The 20071-nt window shown below is 40.2% G+C and overlaps 1 pseudogene; it reads left to right on the top strand.

Moving 5' to 3' along the window:
• The first annotated feature begins 213 nt into the window (after positions 1-213).
• Positions 214-20071, top strand: part of LOC103251453 — a 26111-nt pseudogene continuing 6253 nt past the window's right edge.

Raw genomic sequence — 20071 nt, 5'->3', positions numbered from 1 at the left:
AAGAAGAAGAAGTTGTTCAAGGCAATGTGGAAGAATACCCTTGTGATTCTTGAAAACCACTTCTCAACTGATCGATCAGAAACTTGACAAATTTGAAATGGAACATAGGTTTCTGAATGGAAAATCTTCAGAGAAACATACATTTTTGAAAAATTGGTGTTTGCATAGGTTTGTCCTTTATAATCATCTTTATAATTTCTTTATGTCCCCTGAATGGGGGTCATCCGAATGGTTTGCTAGATTTACAATGTCCCCTCAGTGGGGATATTCTGAGGGTAAAGAGTTAAAAAAAAACTTTACTGCACAATAAATTACTTTTATTTCATTAGGCATCCAACTTCAGCATTGAGTGTTCCTGAACAGAAAGTGGAAAACACAGCAATTTGCCAGGAAGTCAAGCCTACCAGCTTTAGTATCTGCTGTGCACAGAGTTCTTTTTTTTTTTTTGAGTTGGAGTCTGAAGACTGGAGTGCACTGGCATGCTTATGGCCACTGCGGCCTTGACTCGCTGGACTCAGGCAATTCTTCTGTCTCAGCCTTCCAAGTAGCTGCAACTACTTGGAAATAGCCACCACTCCCGACTAATTTTTTGATTTATTGTAGAGACAAGTCTCACCAAGTTGCTCAGGCTGGTCTCGACCACTTGGGCTCAGGCAATCCTCTCACATCCGTCTGCCAAAGTGCCAGGATTACAGACACGAGCCACCTATGCCCAACAACATTCTATTTTAAGACTGTGTATTGAATTTTCATAAAATGAACTTGGAAGCCAAATTATCATTCCTGTCCATCTAGTGTCATGTTTTTGTCATCTTCTAGACCCCAGTCAATTGTGTGATCTCTTATTCCTTTCTGGCCTTCTTTGAGTTCTCCCAACAGTCAAAAATGATGAAGGACTTTTACTCCCAAGCACATGGTGTCTGCCATCTTGCGTCACTATCACTTGAGGCACACCTTGCTTCCATTTTAAGGAAGAGGAAACTGATGCTCAGAGAGGTTAACTAGCTTTTGCTCTCTGTGGACCCACATCAGCTCAAAAGTAGAGAGTGTTCCAGGGAGCAGACTGGGAAAAGAGATAACAGAGGAGAGCCAACTTACATTAATATCTGTTCATGGACAGGCTACAGCTGCTGGTTTGATTTGAGTTAGTGACATAAGCAAGGGAAAGCTTCCACCAGAACCATATGAGCCTGGGCCTGGGACAGCCAGGGTCCTCCAGATCCAGGCAATTTGTTGAGTCCCGGCACCATACTCAATGAGAAGCAGAATGTCAACAAGTAGAGAAGAGACTTCCACTTAACACTGGAGAGAACAAGAAGAACATCCTCACCTATCTCTTCTTGCCCTTATCTCTGAATTTTTCCAGATTGAAAAGTTCAAGGCATAAGAAAACTATTCTTAGAAGTTCATGAGAACATTCAAGTGCTTACTGAGTATTTTGCATGTGTGAACATCAACAGAGTTATGTTTATGTTAGTGATGACTGACTCTTGCCCCTCTCCTTATTCAGATTGTGTCAGCAGTATAGTACTGTCACCAACAATGGATGGTTCACAGAGACCTCAAGGTGAGCAGAAATGCCCTTACTCTGTGTGCTCTGTGTGCAGGTGTTCAGTTCTCTTGGAGGTAGTTATATAAATGAAGTGTAGGTTAGATTGTTTTATTGAGTGACAAAACAATGAATCCCCTAATAATTGAATCCTTATAATCAAGTTATTAGTAGAGAGCACTGAAAATAAAGAAAAGTAATGTCCTCTTAATAAAGTATTTTACATTTTAGTTGAGGTGGCTGGTGGTTCGTCTTTGGATCACAGTCATCACACAGCCAACCAGATGGGGCCTCCAGAAATGGATAGTTGCTCCTGGAGACTGTTCTCAGCACGACCTGGCATTCTTTTCTGCTTCTCTAGTCTGCATTCTCTCCTATCCACAGCAGTGCCTGTTTGAAACCCCTTTCAGGGCCCTCTACCTCTGCCCTTCTCTTGTCTTAGGATGAAGCTTCATGTTTCACAGAGAAAATGGAAACACCAGGCAGAAACTCCCTCAGTTTTCCACCAGTCCCTCAGTCCTAACTCCACCTACTCCCACCCATCACTCGTCTTGTTACAGGACAGTGTGCATCTCTGCTCTGGGTTGAGTCCCCAGAGCACTCTCCCTGGTACTATGCTCTTGCTGATAAGTCTTTTCTCTCCTTTTTTGAATTTTTTTATTTTTGAGTCACCTGCTGGGCTTAGGTGATCTGCCTCAGTCTTCCAAGTAGCTGGAACTACAAGTGCTCGCTACCACGCCTGGCTTATTTTTTGATTTGTTGTAGAGACAAAGTCTCACCAAATTGCCCAGGCTGGTCTTGAACCCCTGAGCTCGGGCAGTCCTGTTACCTCGGCCTCCCAAAGTGCTGGATTTTAGGCTTAAGCCACCACACCCAATCTCTCTCCTTGTTTTTATTTGCTCTCCTTCTCTGCTGGCTTCTCACCAGTGATATTTACACAGACTCAAGTCTATACCATCCTTCTTTGTTTTTTTGTATTGTTGTTTTGTCTTGTGTTTGAGTCAGGGTCTCACTCTGTTGCCCAAGCTAGAATACAGTGGCACAACCACGGCTCACTGCAGCCTCAACCTTCTAGGCTCAGGCAATCCTTCTACCTCAGTCTCCCAAGTAGCATGTGCCATCACACCCAGTTTTTTGTTATTTTAGGGGGACAGGGTCTTGCTATGTTGCCCAGGCTGGTCTTGAACTCCTGAATTCAAGCAATCCTTCTGCCTCGACATCCTAATTGACTGGGATTACAAACATGAGCCACCGCTCCTAACCAAAGTCGGTGCCATCTTTTACCAAAAAACCTCTCTACCCATTTCTCTCCAGATGCACCCATTTTCTCTCTTTGCCTTCATAGTTGTATTTCTCCAAACATTTCTTTGATTCCATGTCCTAATTTGGTACTCACCCCTGTTCTCTCCTCATGTGATTGTCACTGACTTTCTCCTTCCCTCACACCCACCCCTCGTGTGTTCACATCCACTCTGTTGGCTGCCTTGACTACCTGTGCTGAAGACCCAAATCCTCTCCAGCCTGAGTGCTCTTCTTCTCATGCCCGGGATCCTGCTGGCAAAGGGCTTCTTCACCTAAGCAGCCCTCTGGTACTGCAGGTTCAGAGCCTAAAGTCTTCTTAAATTTGAATGTTTCCTTCTCATTCGGGTGACAATTACCAGGTCTTTTTGCTGCTGTGCTCTAAATATCTCTTAACCTCACTCTTGTCCCTGCTACATCACCCACCATCTCATTCTTGATTTCAATTCGACCTTCTTGCCTGTTCTCTGCCTCCAGTTTTGCCTCTTCCTCCCGTGTATGTTTTCCACAGTGCGCTCAGAACGGCCTTCTCTACAAACACAGATAAGACTGTCATTTGTCTGCTTAAACAACACTTCAGTGGCTTTCCATCGCGCTTAGGATGGAAACCCAAGCTTCTCGAGGACAGCCCTCCATGTTCCTCCCTAGCCCTCTCTCTCTGCATGCCCTCCACATTCTGTCAGTTTCTTGGGTGAAGCATGCTCTCTCTCACCTGAGTTCTTTGACCCTTTATTCAGCCTAAAGTATCTCATGAACATACCCATTATGATCAGCTGTACCTTTTCGTACTTCGATTTCAGTTCCTCCAGTAAGACTCCCACCCCTTTCAGGACTGGGCCCACAGTTCCTCATGCCTCCTCCATCACATCACTTGAGTCTCAGGGCAGCTGCTTCCCTTTCTGCCTCTTCTAAACTATGAGCTCCTGAGAGCAAGCCCTGTCTTGTTCATTACATATCTGAACACTAAGAGAACATCTGCTGTGTAGTAGCCTCATAGTAAGTGTTTGTTAAGATAGATGAAGGGAGGCTGGACATGGTGGCTCACAACTGTAATCCCAGCACTTTGGAATGCGAAGGCGAGAGGATTGCCTGAGCCTAGGGGTTCGAGTCCAGCCCGGGCAACTTGGCATGACCTTGTCTCTACAGTAAATTTTTTTTAAAAATTAGCTGAGTTGTGATGCACGCCTTTGATTCTAGCTACTTGGAAGGCTAGGGTTTAGGAATCACCTGAGCCCAGGAGATCAAGGCTGTGGTGGCCATGAACATGCCAGTGCATTCCAGCCTGGGCAACAGAGTAAGACTCCTACCTAAAATTTAAAAATTAATAGATGAAAGAACTGTGATTTGTCTCTTGAATGAAGTTTGGATTCTCTTCTCTCCAATAATTATTTTACAGCTACTTAGCAATTTTTATGAAATATGACTCCACTGAAAGCAAGTACCCATTTTTACTTAACCCTTTATTATTCTTAAATGAAAAACCTGTCAAAACTTTTTTTGATTTGGAGGCATCTTTTGTTTAAATTAGTGCTAGAATTAATCTATATCCCATATCTATTATAGATTGTTAGTATTACAAAATTAGGAGTTCTAATTTGTCTCTTATTTTTTTCCACTAGAATGTTTTCTTACTTCATTAAGAGACACTAAATTTATATCATTACTAAAAGCTTTTCTGAAATGCCTGATTCTGTCACAGTTCTAATTCTATTTTGGTTAAACTTCATTTTTGTGTTGATATTTTCCTTCTAGGCTGAGAATCTATTGTTCAATGCTGACATGAATATCAAGTTAGTCGACTTTGGTTTTGGAAGTGAATTCACTATTGGGAAAAAACTAGACACGTTTTGTGGCAGCCCTCCATACACAGCCTCCAAGTTCTTCCAGGGCAGGAAATACGATAGGCCAGAGGTCAATGTGTGGAGTCTCGGTGTTACTTTGTACACACTCATCAGTAGCTCGCTTCCTTTTGATGGATGAAACGTGAAGGTAGAAGAAGCAGTTGCATCCATGTACTTCACAAAGCTTTTAGCAGTTTCATAAAATGATATGGGTTAATATTTTTAACATGATATCGTTGTGAAGGTTTCAGTGGGGTTTTGTTGTTGTTTATTTAACCTAAAAGTTGACTCACTTCATTTTCTTTCCTCTCTACCTCCCCAAAGGAGCTCAAAAAGAAAGTGTTGCGAGGGAAATATCGAATCCCTTTCTACATATCAATAGATTGTAAAAAACTTCTGAAACGGTTCCTAGTGGTAGATCCAATGAAACAAGGCACTCTCAAGGTAATCATATAGGTTGAAATAAGTAACAACTTGGAGAGTCTTTATAGACGTTTTAGAATTTTGCTTGATTTTTGTGACATACTAAATACTTCCTGGGGCTTTTAAGACAGGAATTGAAACATTAAAAGCAATTGTTTAAGTTATTCTGTGAGCTCTAGTCAATGAAATGTTGCAAATAGATTTTTCTAAATATTGTTGTTATTAGAATATTTTCTTTTCCACTGCTAATGAACAGTTCACCTTTTCAGGAAATCACAAAGGACAAATGGATCAATGCAGGGCATGAAGAAGATGAACTGAAACCATTTCTGGATCCAGAACAAGACATTTCAGACCAGAAGAGAATAGGTAATTACTCTCTGTCTCCATGCTAGTGTATGTGTTTGTATATGTAACATATATCTGTTTTGACTCATTTGAATGCCTGAAATGTATGTAATAGAAAGTTAAATACAAGTTAAATGAAACAGCTTGTCTGTTCTGTCGTATTTAGGAACTTAGTGTCTGCAGTTTCCTATAATGGCACTCAGTAACTCAGAAACAAGTACTCATTTATGTTAGAAAAGGTGTAATCTCTGAGGTCCTATAAAGAATATCAGAGCGATTTCTTACCCAAACAAAACGCATACATTTTGTTATACCCCTCTTTTAGAGATACTGTTGGGAATGGGATACCCCCAAGAAGAAATTCAAGAATCGCTTGGCAAAATGAAATACGACCAAATCACAGCTATGTATTTTTTGCTGGGGAGAAAATCTTCATAGGTAAGAGTAATCAGAGAGTAAGAGCTGAAATACACTTTGTGTAAGTTAACAGGTGATATAAGTTGTTTTCTTAGTTTTTTTGTTGTTGTTGTTGTTTTTGTTTGTTTGTTTTATTTTTGTTTTTTTTTTTTGAGTTGGAGTCTCACTCTGTCGCCCAGACTGGAGTGCAGTGGCCGCTCCCGGCCACCGCAGCCTCGACCTGCTGGGCTCTGGCGATCCTTCCGCCTCAGCCTTCCGAATGGCCAGAATTACAGGCATACGCTACCATGCCCAGCTGATTTTTTGATTTATTGTAGAGATGAGGTCTCGCCAAGTTGCCCAGGCGGGTCTCGAACCCGCAGGCTCAGGCAATCCACTCACCTCAGCCTCCCAAAGGCACAGGATTACAGGCTGAGCCACCGAGCCTGGCTAGTTTTTATTTTTTAATAAATAGAGTATATTTGATATATAGTTTTTTAGATTTACCCACAATTGGCAAATCTAATGCCTATCACCATTAAAAGCTACCATTTTAGCTTCCAGAAAATGACCCTTCATGATAGATATTGTCATAAACCCAGTCTTTCATAAATTAACCTGTGTTCATTAATACTTTAGAAATGACATAAAGCATCAGATGAAGTAAATGGAACATTTTAAGTTATTTGAAAAACCTGGAAAGATCATAAACACATAACTTTTTGTGACTTTTTCCAGCAATCAGAAACTACTTTTGCTTGAGTTTAGGATTGTCATTTTTGTACATTGTGATTCTCCCTCTCTCTAAATGAACTATTTATGAAAGGTCTGTGTTATGAGAAGTTTAGTTTCCTAATAAACCATCTGGGTTCGTGTTGTGGTTTGCTCTGTTTTTCATTTCCTCTTAGCTGGATGCTAATGATTTCAGTTCCAGTGGCAATCTTTCACCTGATAAGGTTAGGCCAAGCAGTGATCTCAACAACGGTACTGGTCGGTCTCCTCATGACAAAGTGCAGAGAAGTGTTTCTTCAAGCCAGAAGCAGAGACGATACAGTGACCGTGGTAAGTTTGGGAGTATCCCACAGTGTTCTCCTGGAGTTCAAGCAAGAAGTCTCCTAGCATTGGGAAGCATTCTCTTGCTCAGAGTCTGCTAGAGTTGGAGATTGGTTAGATGTCCCTTCTTAGCATTTATTTCTTAGCATGCCTACAGGTACTGGAATGATCGCCTCAAGGCTCTGATTGCCTTGGTGTATTTCAGTGGGCTTTTGCTAGGTAACACTTAGCTGGGTTGGAAACCTTATCATTTGCCCCTCTAGAAGTTCTCCTTTGGTCTGCAGTTCTTCTTTTTAAATTTTTTTCTTTTTTTAGTTGGAGTCTTACACCGATGTATAGACTGGAGTACAGTGGCATGATCATGGCTCACTGCAGACTTAACCTCCTGGGCTCAGGTGATTCTTCCACTTCAGCCTTCCAAAAGGCTGGGATTACAAGTGTATGCCACCATATCTGGCTCATTTTTTAAATTTTTAGTTAGAGATGAGGTCTCAGTATGTAGCCTAGGGTGATCATGAACTCCTGGGCTCGAGCAGTCCTCCCAACTCAGCCTCTCAAAGTGCTGGAATTACAGGCTTGAACCACTGTGCCTGGCCTTTCCCCAGTCTCTCTGTTAAACTTCACCTATTCTAGCTGGGCTCGGTGGCTCAGCCTGTAATATCCCGCTCCTTGGGAGGCTGAGGTGAGTGGATTGCCTGAGCCCGCGGGTTCGAGACCAGCCTGGGCAGTGAGACTTCATCTCTACAATAAATCAAAAAATTAGCCAGGCATGGTAGCTCGCGCCTGTAGTTCCCGCTACTTGGAAGGCTGCGGGGGAAGGATCACCGGAGCTCAGCAGGTCGAGGCTGCGGTGGCCAGGAGCGGCCACTGCACTCCAGTCTGGGCAACAGAGTGAGACTCCAACTCAAAAAAAAAAAAAGAGTTCTGAGACTTTAGCATGTGTTGTATTCTCTCGTAACTATAAATGTTAACACCGCAGGTATTTCTTTTAACTCTAGTATTCTAGGATTTAGGAACCGAATATTTATTAGTATGAACCTAACTTTTAAAGATATGTCCTCATGTGGAGCCCCCATTCATTTCTTGTTCATTTCATTTCTCTTCTCTGGATGTTTTTCACCTTCATTCTTTTACCTTGAGATTTGACAGTTAGGACTACACAGAGCATTCAAGGTGTGGACAGCTTTGGCTTTGTACTAAAAAGAGTGACACTTTGATGTTTTCCATTTCCTTTCTGCTGATGCCTGCCTCTATGTGATTTGGACTGAAGCAGCACAGTGTACTGATATCAGTCAACTGTCTACAGTGTCTGCTTCTAGGGTATAACTGAGAGCTCAGAACCTATTCTGACATCTGCTTGATAGCAGATGAAGGCAGACAGGTGTGTAGTCAGGCCACCTTTTAGTTTACCCGCCACCCCCTCTTCTCACCTCTCCCCTATCCCTACTTCTGCATGTGTGCCTGCTTCTCTAAAGCCACAATGTAATTTTTAGCCATGCTTCTTAATTTGAGGCCCATGTGTGAACCCCCTGTATGTATGTATTCCTTACCTGAGAACGGTGATCTTCATCGGATTTTCAAGGAATACTTTAGCTTTTTAAGTCACTAGTTTACTAATCAGTAAATGGTATTGGGGCAGTTTGGTCATTCTCAGGAAGAAAATTGATTTGGATGCATTTCTCACATCCTAATCAAGGATGAATTCTAATTGGAGCAACGATGTAAAAATAAAACATAAGAACCCACAAATTTTAAAAGAAAACATGATAATTTGTTTTCTGACTTGGACTGGTGAAGGTCTTTCTAACTATGACACCAAACACTAAACCCATTTTTAAAAGACTTACAATTTGTTTACATAAACATCAAATTTTCAGGCCAGGAGTGATGGCTTATGCCTGTAATCCCAGCACTTTTGGAAGCTGAGGTGGGAGGATTACTTAAGGCCATGAGTTTGAGACTAGCCTGGGCAACAAAGCAAGACCCCATCTCTACCAAAAAAAAAAGTAGCTGGGTGTGGTGGCATGCACCCGCAATCCTAGCTACATAGGCAGGAGGATCCCTTGAGCCCAGGAGTTCAGGGCTACAGTAATCTATGATTGTGCCACTGTACTGTAGCCTGAGTAACAGAGAGAAACAGTGACTCTGAATTTTTTTTAATTAAAAAAATTTCTGTGTGATACATCCATACCATGGGCTACTACTCACAATAAAAGGCAACAAACTGTGATAATGTGTATAGATGGATCTCACGGGAATCATGCTGGTGGAAAAAAAAAATCAAAGAATTACATTCTGTTGGTTCCTTTCATACAACATTGTTGAAATGACAGGATTATGAAGATGGAGGACAGGGTTCAGAGAAGGGAGTTGGAGTGAGAAGGAGGTACTATGGCTGTGACAGGGTATCCCACAAGACCTTTGCTGTGAAACTGTTAGCATCTTGCCTGGTGATGGATGGCCAATCTTCACATGTGATCAAGGGGTATAAAACCATATACACAGATACTGAAGTCACTGCAAATAAGACTAGTGAAATGAGAATGAAGTCCATGGATAGATCAATGTCTGTGTCCATTCAGGATCTCAAGTTTTCAAAGGTTTTGCATTTTCTGAATACAAATAATAAAGTTTGAAAGCAAATCAATAATAACCTGAACGTTCATAGTGTCGGTAGACCTCTCAGGATATTGGGAAGAAACATAAGTGTTAAGGGTAATAGTATTATTCTATACTTGGTTAAGTCTTTTGTTTTTTCATGTTTAACAATCTTTTTTTTTTTTTTTTTTTTGAATCGGAGTCTTACTCTGTCACCCAGGCTGAAGTGCAGTGGCACGCCCACAGCCACACAGTCCTCAACCTGCTGGGCTCAGGTGATCCTTCCACTTCAGCCTTCCAAGTAGCTGGAACTTTTTAAAATTTATTGTGGAGACAAGGTCGTGCATGTTGCCCAGACTGGTCTTGAACCCGTGAGCTCAGGCAGTCCTCTTAACTCTGCCTCCCAAAATACTGGGATTACAAGTGTGAGCCACTGCACCTGGCTTCTGTTTAACAATTTTTCATTCAAATGTAAAAGTTCAATACAAGCCCTTTGTAGGACTTAAGTCTTTGTTTTATATGTTAAATTTGCCAAACTGAAAGCATAATTGTCTTTGCCCCATAAATCAAATTAGGCTGTTTTTTACTTTTAATCAAGTCTCAGATAGATTCGCCATTTAGATTTTTGTCCAAGAAGTAGCGTCTCCCTTTTTATAGACCTAAGATATAACAGTGTCTTATGCCTTGGAATAAATGATGAGCATTTGGTGCTGTTCTTTAAGATTACCACTGAACAGCATCTCTGATGAGTGTACTTGTTACTCCAAAATTCATTGCTCTCTGGATCACCTGTGCTACATTAGAGTCTCCATATCGTTCACTACAGGGCATCAGTTGGTTGTCCACGTGGGACTTCCTTAGATGCACTCCTCCCAGACTGAGGGGTGTGACCAGTAACCTCTGCCTCAGTCCTCTGTGTCGCTTGCATGATTCCTCTGCTTCTGCCACTTTCCCCTGTCTACTCAAATTCTTTTTTATCTAGAAGATTGTGAGTGCTTATAAAAGATTCAAGTGCTTATAAAGATTCAAAACTTTAAAAGAAATGGTCCATAAAATCTATATTGTTCTGTTCCTAAAGGTGAAGGCATCTGTTACAAAAAAGCATGTACTTCACTCAAATATACAAAGTGAACCAGTCTATTCTGTATGATGTGTGTGCATCTAATTAGTTTGGTTACTTATCTATACAGTAACACCCCCTTAAAACAACTCTACCTATTTTTTAAAATAATATTTAGGAAAAGTAAAAATGTAGGGACTAATAAGTAAAGTTTCAGTGTTGAATTCATTGCATAGAGTAAACATGTATAAATGGGAGACATCTTAGAGGATTTTACTGTTTTACAATTTTTGGGGCGTGAATAGCAATCTTAGATCATTCTACAAAATGTTTATTTTCACAGAAAAAATGTGAAACGATATTGTCTTTTTAAAAATGAACTCTTTGTTTTAGTTGGGCCAGCTATTCTTTCAGCTGTGACATATTCAAAAAAGAGTCACACCAGATCTATAGACAATGACATCCAAGAAGAGGGAATGTCCTCCTGGAAATCAGATGCCACTGCTGTTGGAGGAAAGGGAATCGCTCTAACCGGTCCCACGCTTGGGAATGCAAGTGATCCCAATAAGGCGGATATTCCTGAACACAAGAAAAGTTCCACTGTCCCTAGTGTAAGTGTTTTTGAACTATAGAGTAGTTCTAGGATGGTAGGATTGAACCCGGCCCCTCATGGCCTAATCACTTCGTAAAAGTCCCACCTCTTAATAGCTGTTACCTTGTAGTAAAAGTTTCAACATAAATTTTGGAGAGAACACAAACATTCAGACCATAGCATGTCTGCCATATATTTATACTAGATGAGTGATCTAGTTTTGTCGAGTGCTCTTTACAGTTACTCCACAAACATAAATATCTACTGAACCCTAGATTATGCCAGGCACTGAGAGATGGAAAAAACTCACAGTCTAACAGGAAGTAGATGAAAACAATGCCAGTGTAGGCAGAGGACAGTAGACAGAAGGTTATCGTGGATGCACTGTGAGCCTGACTGCCAGCACACCAGGGATGTGGTATTTGCACTGTCTTCAAAGGACTCTAGCAATAAGGAACATGTACTGAGTTCTTACCACATTGAAAGCACATGCCAAGTGTTTTTCTAGTGATTAGCTACATTTTAAGGTGAAGAAAATGTAAGAAAACTTGGGCAATTGCCTTAAGTTACACTACTGATGTGAATCCAGCTCTTAATCCCTACCTGGAACAAAATGTCTCTAGTAAGTAGGTAGTATTTGCTAAATTAAATGGAATCCATTCAGCTTCAGAAACTTTTACTATGAAGTGACTTTTACAATCTGACCTAAAGTAGTAGTTATTATTCTTAGCACTCCTAGAGTAATTGCATGAACAACTTGAGAGAAGTGAACAATCTTAAGATTATTCTGTAAGCCTGTTATTCCCTACAAAATTAAGAGTGACATAGCCCTGCTGGTACCCCCAGAAAAACCCTGGATTGAGAAACTCTTGGGGAAACCTTGCTACTGCCAATGAGAGGATTTCATTGCACCATTCTGGGGACAAGGGCACATAAAAGAACCCAGGGGCTTTTGTCTGTTCTATCTTCTGATCTTGTGCTTACTCAGAGTAAACCCTGTGTGAAAAACGGTTAATACTGGCTTTTGAATGCCATAAAATAGGGTTGTTGTTCCACAGCCCTGCAGTTCAAGTTCAGTCTTCAGCTTTCATTGACAGTTACCAGAGAAGATAAGGATTCCTCATTCTCCATTCGTGCCTTTCCATTCTCATTACTCTTATCTGCACATTGCCTTTTAAAAGCATATCATTACCCATTATCGGTCACCTACACTTGATTATAGAGTAAAAACATTATTAGTAACATCACTATAATTTTCTGCCGTTGGTCTTCGGAATTTCTCTGTACATGGTCTACTCATGGCTGTATTAATGTGACTACTTTATCTTTGTTTAAAAGTTATATGATAAAATTCCTTGTTGTGACTTTTGTTCCTTGCCTTTTCCATTTCTTTTTGAATGTTAAGTTTATGTAAAATCCACATGGCATATAATTAACCATTTTCAAGTGTGCGGTTCAGTGGCATTTAGTACACTCATGATGTCATGTGACCACCACCTCTCTTTAGGTTCAGAACTGTTTCAGCACCCCGGAACACCCTGTATCCATTAAGTAATCACTTCCCATCCTCCCACCCTCAATGCCCTGGCAGCCACCAGTCTGCTCTCTGTCTTTATTGATTTGCCTGTTTGAAATATTTCACATAAATGAAGTCATTCAGTATGCATTGTTTTGTGCCTGCTGTTTTCTTTAATTCAGCATAAACGTTTCTTTTTTTGAATCGGAGTCTCCCTCCCAGGCTGGAGTGCAGCGGCATACTCACAACCACCCCAGCATCAACCTGCTGGGCTCAGGCGATCCTTCTGCCTCAGCCTTCCAAGGAGCCAGAACTACAGGCACGCACTACCACACCTGGCTAATTTTTTTATTTATTGTAGAGATGAGGTCTCACCAAGTTGCCCAGGTTGTTCTCAAACCCATGGGCTCAGGCAATTCCCTCATCTCAGCCCAAGTTACCCATTTTTAAATGGAATTGTATGTCATTTTGTGGTTGAGTTGTAAGAGTTCTTATATATTCTGGATATTAGACCCTAATCAGATATATGATTTGCAAATATTTGCTCTCATTGTGTTGATTTTCTTTTCACTTTCTTGATAATGTCCTTCGATGCCCAATTTCTAATTTTGATCAGGTCCACTTTATTTTTTTATCTTATTGCTTATGTTTTGGTGTCATATCTGTGGATCTTTCTTAAATGCAGTGTCATGCAGATGTTTTATATCGATTTTTTAATTATTTTATTTATATATTTATCTTATATTTGTTATCCTACTGTTTAATTTTGAAAGTATTTGCCTTTTAAAATGGTGGCTCACCATATTGTCCTGCTTTAACTAATCCATGTATTATTTCTTGATTATTGTAAACCATTATTAGAAGCCCTGTACCATGCTGTTTTTCATTTTTTCTGCTAGTAGAGGTTGCCGTCCCCATTCCCATTTCTGGTCTTTGGCCGTTACTATTGATATTTTAGTGTAGGTTGATTTAAAGGCTGAGTATTCCTGTTAATGTAGATGAGTTCATTTTTTCTAGTTTTACTGTATTTTCCAAATAGTTTAAGATTAAAACACCCTTTTTTTAAATAAAGTAACACAGCATCTGGCAGAATCACACAGCAAAAGACGATCCTTCTGCCTCAGCCTTCCAAGGATCCAGAACTACAGGCACGTGCTACCATACCCAGCTAATTTGTTTTTCCCAAGAGAAATAGAAGCATATTATTTCTCAATTTTTAGCATCAAAATTCAAATGATAACAATAAGTATTCTCTGAAGATAAGTTAAGTTTGAGTGCTGATTTTTAGCAAGATACTAGGATCGCAAATTTTTCTTGTTGTTTAGAGCATCACCTTTCTGGTTGGCTGTGTATAGTTAAACCAAGGAGGTTTCCTAGACGAGGTAGATAGTAAACTTGGCTTCATTGTAGAACAAGTAATAGGGTGCAGATTAATGATTTGAACAAAGGCAGAAAGGGAAGGAGAATAAGGATATGAGGCAGAGAACCACACCTCGGGAGGATGTGCACACCAGGAGGAGTGGGTGTTAGAGGTCAGCAGTCTGCCCAAGGGTCCAGATGGCTGAGTAGTAACAGTCTCTAGCTTAGAAAGAGACACACTTGAGGGTCCAAGAGAAATGGGGAATGCGGTCTTCTGAATGTTTTTATTCTAGTTGAGGGGCAAGCATACATAGAATGAACATGATTTAAAATACTAATAAGGGTATATGTCAGTAAGGAGAGAAACATATAATACAAACAACTTTTGGGGGATTATGAAATAAGAAAATAAGTCAGTAAAGTGGGATTAAGTAGGTGCAGAGACAGTGAGGTAGGGCTAGTTTGTGGGGAAAGAAAAGAGAGCAAGCAGTTGGGTTGGTAGAGGATAGTTAAGTATACTGTATTCTGTATAGAAAAGATTTCTTAGGCTGGCATGGATTTTCCTTCTCTGTGTTTAGGAGAGTGGTGTATAAACTAAATTGAAAGCAACACGACCGAGCTTGGTGGCTCAGCCTGTAATCCCAGTGCTTTGGGAGGCCGAGGTGAGTAGATTGCCTGAGCCTGTGGGTTCAAGACCCGCCTGGGCAACTTGGCGAGACCTCATCTCTACAATAAATCAAAAATTAACCGGGCATGGTAGCACGCGCCTGTAGTTCCAGCTACTTGGAAGGCTGAGGTGGAAGGCTTGCCGGAACCCAGCAGGTCGAGTCTGCAGCGGCTGGGAGCATGCCACTGAACTCCAGTCTGGGCAACGGAATGAGATTCCAACTCAAAAAAAAAAAAAAAAAAAGGCAATGCGATAGGAGTCAAGCTGATCCTGGAATAGAAGTCCATAAAAATAAGTTTACATCCTCCTATTTTGAGCATTGTTTGATGATGTCTAGCATCAAAATTGTTTCTTTTCTTCTGACTTTACTTTCTCAACTTGCTTTGTAAGATTTGTTTCCTTCATCTTAGCCTTCCCTTTGATCTTGTAATCACACAAAATGTTTGCTTGACAACTTTTATCACAGCCTAAGCAAAGATTCTTTTTTCCTTCTTCTTCATTCTTAAAAACCAAACTATTTATCCTTCTGTATTCCATAGACCACCTAAGTTTGCATTGAAACGTAAAGCTTGTTCTGTAAGATAATAATTATTCAGTGAATTTTTAGCAACATTTATATTTCCATGTTCTCTTTTCTGACTCCCGTGTGTGTATTTTAACATTGTCTTTTTCCATACGATTAAAAACTAGTAAAAACTTAATTGAATATAGCAGCCAGGATAGATAGTTTACTGATAGTGACTGTATAGATCTTTCCTAATTGTGGTCTATCTCTGGTAGATTTTTAATACAATTCTATTCTCAACTCTATCAAATTTCTTCTAGTTCAAAAGTAACTTAATAGGAGTTACCGGTAGAAGACCTGATGGAGATTTCTAATGTTCTAGACTTTAGTCTACAGGACTAGAAAAATGTTCCATGACCCTTCTTATTTTGACAAATGCTTGTAACTTGTTGAACTGCTTTGTCTAGCTCCTTCTAACTTTAGGATATGTGACTATGAGGCTCTAAGTCAGATGTCTCAGGGGTGTCGAGAGCAGGATCTACTTCCTGCTCCCCATCCTGTGCACACACATAACAGGCATGTGAACATGTGGATGTGCTATTCTAATCCTGCTTTCCGAACATAGTTTGTTGGACTCTTTGAAAATGGTTTAGAAGATGTCTTTAATTTCTTCAGCTTCCCTTCCTTTCTGCATTCCCTTGCAGATGACACCTTGCCTGTTGGTGTTCACTCCCTCACATCCTGACTGGGGCCTCATTCATTGAAACACTCCTTCCCTTAGTATCATTCATGGAAACACTTTGCTTTTGAAGGTGCCAAGCAGAGCCTCAGTGCCAGGTCTTACAAGGCAGGCCTATAGTTTTAATAATACCTGGATTCTTTTTTTCTCTCTATCTTATAAATGAATTGGAAGAGGAAAACTATTAGGTTTCAGAGCTGAACTAGTGGTCATAATTTTTACTTTAGTTAAGGCTAGAGTTGAGTTAAATATGATTTCTCTCAAAATCAGTGCTTAACTCTTCAGTCAGATACAATTAACCTTATCTCTGCACAGATAACTTCTTGGGCAGATTGTTGCTTTCTCTTTTCTATTCCTACCTATGTGTCTTATTCCTTCACTAATTTAAAATACTGATGAACTGCAGGATACCTGGACCTGTAGTGGTTTCTGAAAAAAACACATCAATTTCCAATTGTAACCTTAAATATGTTGGACTTTTTTCTTTTTGCAAAGTGTTTGTATAGAATTTGAATGTGAGATCAATCTTGGCGGCTGGGTGTGGTGGCTCACATCTATAATCCCAGCACTTTGGGAAGCTGAAGTAGGAGGATCGCTGAAGCCCAGGAGTTGGAGAACAACTTAAGCACCATAGCAAGACCCTGTCCCTACCAAAAAATAGAAAAATTAACTGGGCATGGTGGTAACATGCCTTTAGTTCCAGCTTCTCAGGGAGGTTGAGGTAAGAGGAATACCTGAGCCTAGGAGGTTGAGACTGCAGTGAACTGTGATTGTACCACTGCATTTCAGCCTGGGTGACAAAGTGAGACTCTGACTCCAAAAAAGAGAGGGATAATGATCATGGCTCATAAAAAGTCTGTAGAGGTTTTAACCACAGATTCCACATGTCTAGAGCCCTTGCTATCTTACTATTCTAAACATAGGATGATGTTTTACTACTCATCAAATGTAGAGTTTTTTTATTTTGCCATAAATTGATATAATTGATTTCTAATAGTGTTTTTATTTTTAAATTGGTTTTATTAATTGATTATTACTAGAGAAGTCTTTCTGTCTTTTTGTTTTGTTTTTGAGTCGGAGTCTCACTCTGTTGCCCAGGCTGTAGTGCAGTGTCACAATCATGGCTACCACAGCCTTGACCTGCTGGGCCTAGGCCATCCTTCCACCTCAGCCTTCCAAATGACTGGGACTTCTACACCTGGCTAAATTTTTTTGTTGTTGAGATGAAATCTCACCAACTTACTCAAGCTGGTTGTGAACTTCTGGGTTCAGGCAATTCTCTCGCCTCTGCCTTCCAAAATGCTGGGATTGCAAGCATGAGCCACTGCACCCAGCAAATCTTTGTGTTTTATCAGCTTTCTGTGTGAAAAATAAAGTTGATTATGAGTGGGGTAGGTTTTGTCAAGCTGTTGCTTAGACACAAGCACCTGTGAGTAGTTTTCTAAATTAAGACTCACTTTGAAACCAAGCATGCTGAAGGCCAGTCTGCTTCCTACAATCATCTTGATGTAATTATTCTTAAGCTTTTGATGTCAGTTTTGAAAAATGACCCAGTCTCAACCATGACTAACAGTTGGTGTTAAACAGATTGAGAAAGTTTGGTTACATCTTCAATTATATGATTCTATCTTCAATTATATGATTTTGTCAAGATCATGGAGGTTTACAGTAAGTCTTAAACCATTTAGACACTGACACATGGTGTTCAACAAATATTAGCTGTTGGTATTAGTCATAAACTGTTCAGATAAGAGTGTGAAGAATTTTCTTAATTTATACTGACTATATCTAATCTCTCAAGTTAATAATGTTGCTGAACAACCTACATAGCAGGAACATCCTGCTCCTACTTATTCATATGCTTCTAGATATCTGTATGAAATTATTTAGACAACATGGACTTAAAGACCCTCCCCCCCAAAAAATAAGAGGAAGCACATCAGAATCATTTTGAAGAAGTTTTAGGTATTGGATATCATTGATAAAATTTTTAAAGTGACTTTATTACCTTAATCCACTTAACCATTTGCCCTGCATCAAGCCAAAGGTTGAAAGGAGAAGGATTGAGGACAGTTAACACATGCATCAATATTTGTGTCTCTGTATATATATATAGAGAGAGAGCATTTGTTTGTTTAAGGAATAAGGTCTCTCTGTGTCACCTAGGCTGGAGTACAGTGGCTGTTCACATCTGCAGTCATGCACCCTGCAGCCTTGGGCTCCTGGGCTCAAGCAGAGTTCTATAGGCCCAATGCTACCTTGTGCCTCTTGAACTATATTTTTAGTTCTGCTTTTGCCCAATCAGCAACCAAAGCATTCCATATCAAAATGTTACGATATGGGCTGGATGTCATATCAAACAACTTCAAAGTAACTCTCCTTTAGTAACTGTAGGTGGATTAAGATCATCAGTCATAAATACAAACAATTGTATTAATAGGAACTCGGCTTCATCCCACAGGAATTCTAAGAAGACCATTTCTATTTCTATAATAAAGTAAGGTTTCAGTGTAACTCAGCTACTGTTCAGCTTATGTACATTATTGTGGACTAGACTATGAAATATCATAATTTTTAACCCTTTTCTGCAGGGAAATATTCTTTAAACTTTCTACCCAACTTGATAACCTTTTAGAAAATGCAGGCAGGTGTGATGTTGGGACTGCCTGTTGTAAATAGAATTTTTGTGAGCTTGATTGTGCAAACTTGAAATTCAGCAGACTGTTGAGTTTACTGTTTCCTAAATCAGGGTGCCAGGACTATGTAGAAGTCAGAAAAATTAGCCAGGCACAGTGGCTCACGCCTGTAATCACAGCACCTTAAGTGGCAGAGGCGAGAGGATTGCCTGAGTCCAGGGGTTCGAGACCAGCCTGGGCAACATGGCCAGACTTCATCTCTACAATAAATGAAATATTACCCGGGTGTGGTGACACAGACCTGTGATTTGAGCTACTTGAAAGGCTCAAGCAGAGGATCACCTGAGCCCAGTGAGTTGAGGCTGAGGTGGCCATGATCGTGCCACTACCCTCCAGCCTGGGAGAAAGAGTGAGACTCTGACTCAAAAAAAAAAAGAAAGAAAAATCAGTTTTGTGGTCTGCTTAAATTTCTAAAGAAATAGTTTATTTAATATGTCCAAAAAAAAGCACTAACTTAAATGAAAGTATTAGTTTACATTTTCTCTTTAGAAAGGTTTCTAGCTATAATAAGGATCAGTTCTTTTACTGCAAAGCATCTGTCCCAACCCTCTTGCCATGCTTATATGCCAGTATGTCTTGCTGCATTGCTGGCCAGTGAGCACTGTGCTTAGGGGAGTAGATAGGGTAGCCTTTTGGTCTGCATGCTTACTAAAGCTCTTTCCTTACACATAGTCTTTGGGACCTTTTCTATTCACTGGGGAAGATGGCAAACAACTCCTACCTCCTGTTTTCCCCTGCTTTTATTGGTGTATCCATTGATCCTAGCTCCTAATTTGGGTGGGGGAAAAAATGTCAGGAGTTGGGCAGAGGGATAAAGTGTGTTTATTCTAAACTTTCCCTGAAAGATAACAGCCCAAAAGACAGTTGTATTTATCTGTAACTTGTTAGAAAAATAAAATTTTTGTATGATATGTATGCCCATACATGTATACAAGAATCAACCCAGAGTTTCTTTAAATACTTGTATCAGTTAGGACTCTCCCTGTTGCAGGTGGGAGAAAGCCTAGTCTAAGCAGGCTTAAATATAAAAAGGCTTTTATGAGTTAATAAAACTAAAAAAGTCCAGGACTAGAGTCAGGGTCTGTCTCCTTGTCCTTGGTGTTCCCTATAGTAGACCCGACATCTTCCCACAGCTGTGCTCCGGCAGAAACCCTGCAGTTGTCTCCTTGATCTGTTGGGTCTGGCTCTGTAAGCCTGTCACTGCCAAGGAAGCTGGGAATAGTCTGAGTTGGAGTCAGCTTCATCAGCCAGGGACCTTTAGAGGTGCATCCCCCAAAGCAAAATTTGAATATTGTTGCTACAGGAAAAGAGTTGATACTACTGAGTGGCAAAAGAAAATGAAACTGAATGAATTTTTATTCTTTTTTTATTTTTTTATTTTTTATTTTTTTTGAGTTGGAGTCTCACTCTGTCACCTAGACTGGAGTGCA

Source organism: Carlito syrichta, unplaced genomic scaffold, assembly GCF_000164805.1.
Source record: "Carlito syrichta isolate Samal-C Ts95f unplaced genomic scaffold, Tarsius_syrichta-2.0.1 Scaffold142935, whole genome shotgun sequence".
Classification (NCBI taxonomy): Eukaryota; Metazoa; Chordata; class Mammalia; order Primates; family Tarsiidae; genus Carlito; species Carlito syrichta.
The sequence above is the reverse complement of the archived record's forward strand: the minus strand, read 5'-3'. Positions and strand labels throughout refer to the sequence as shown.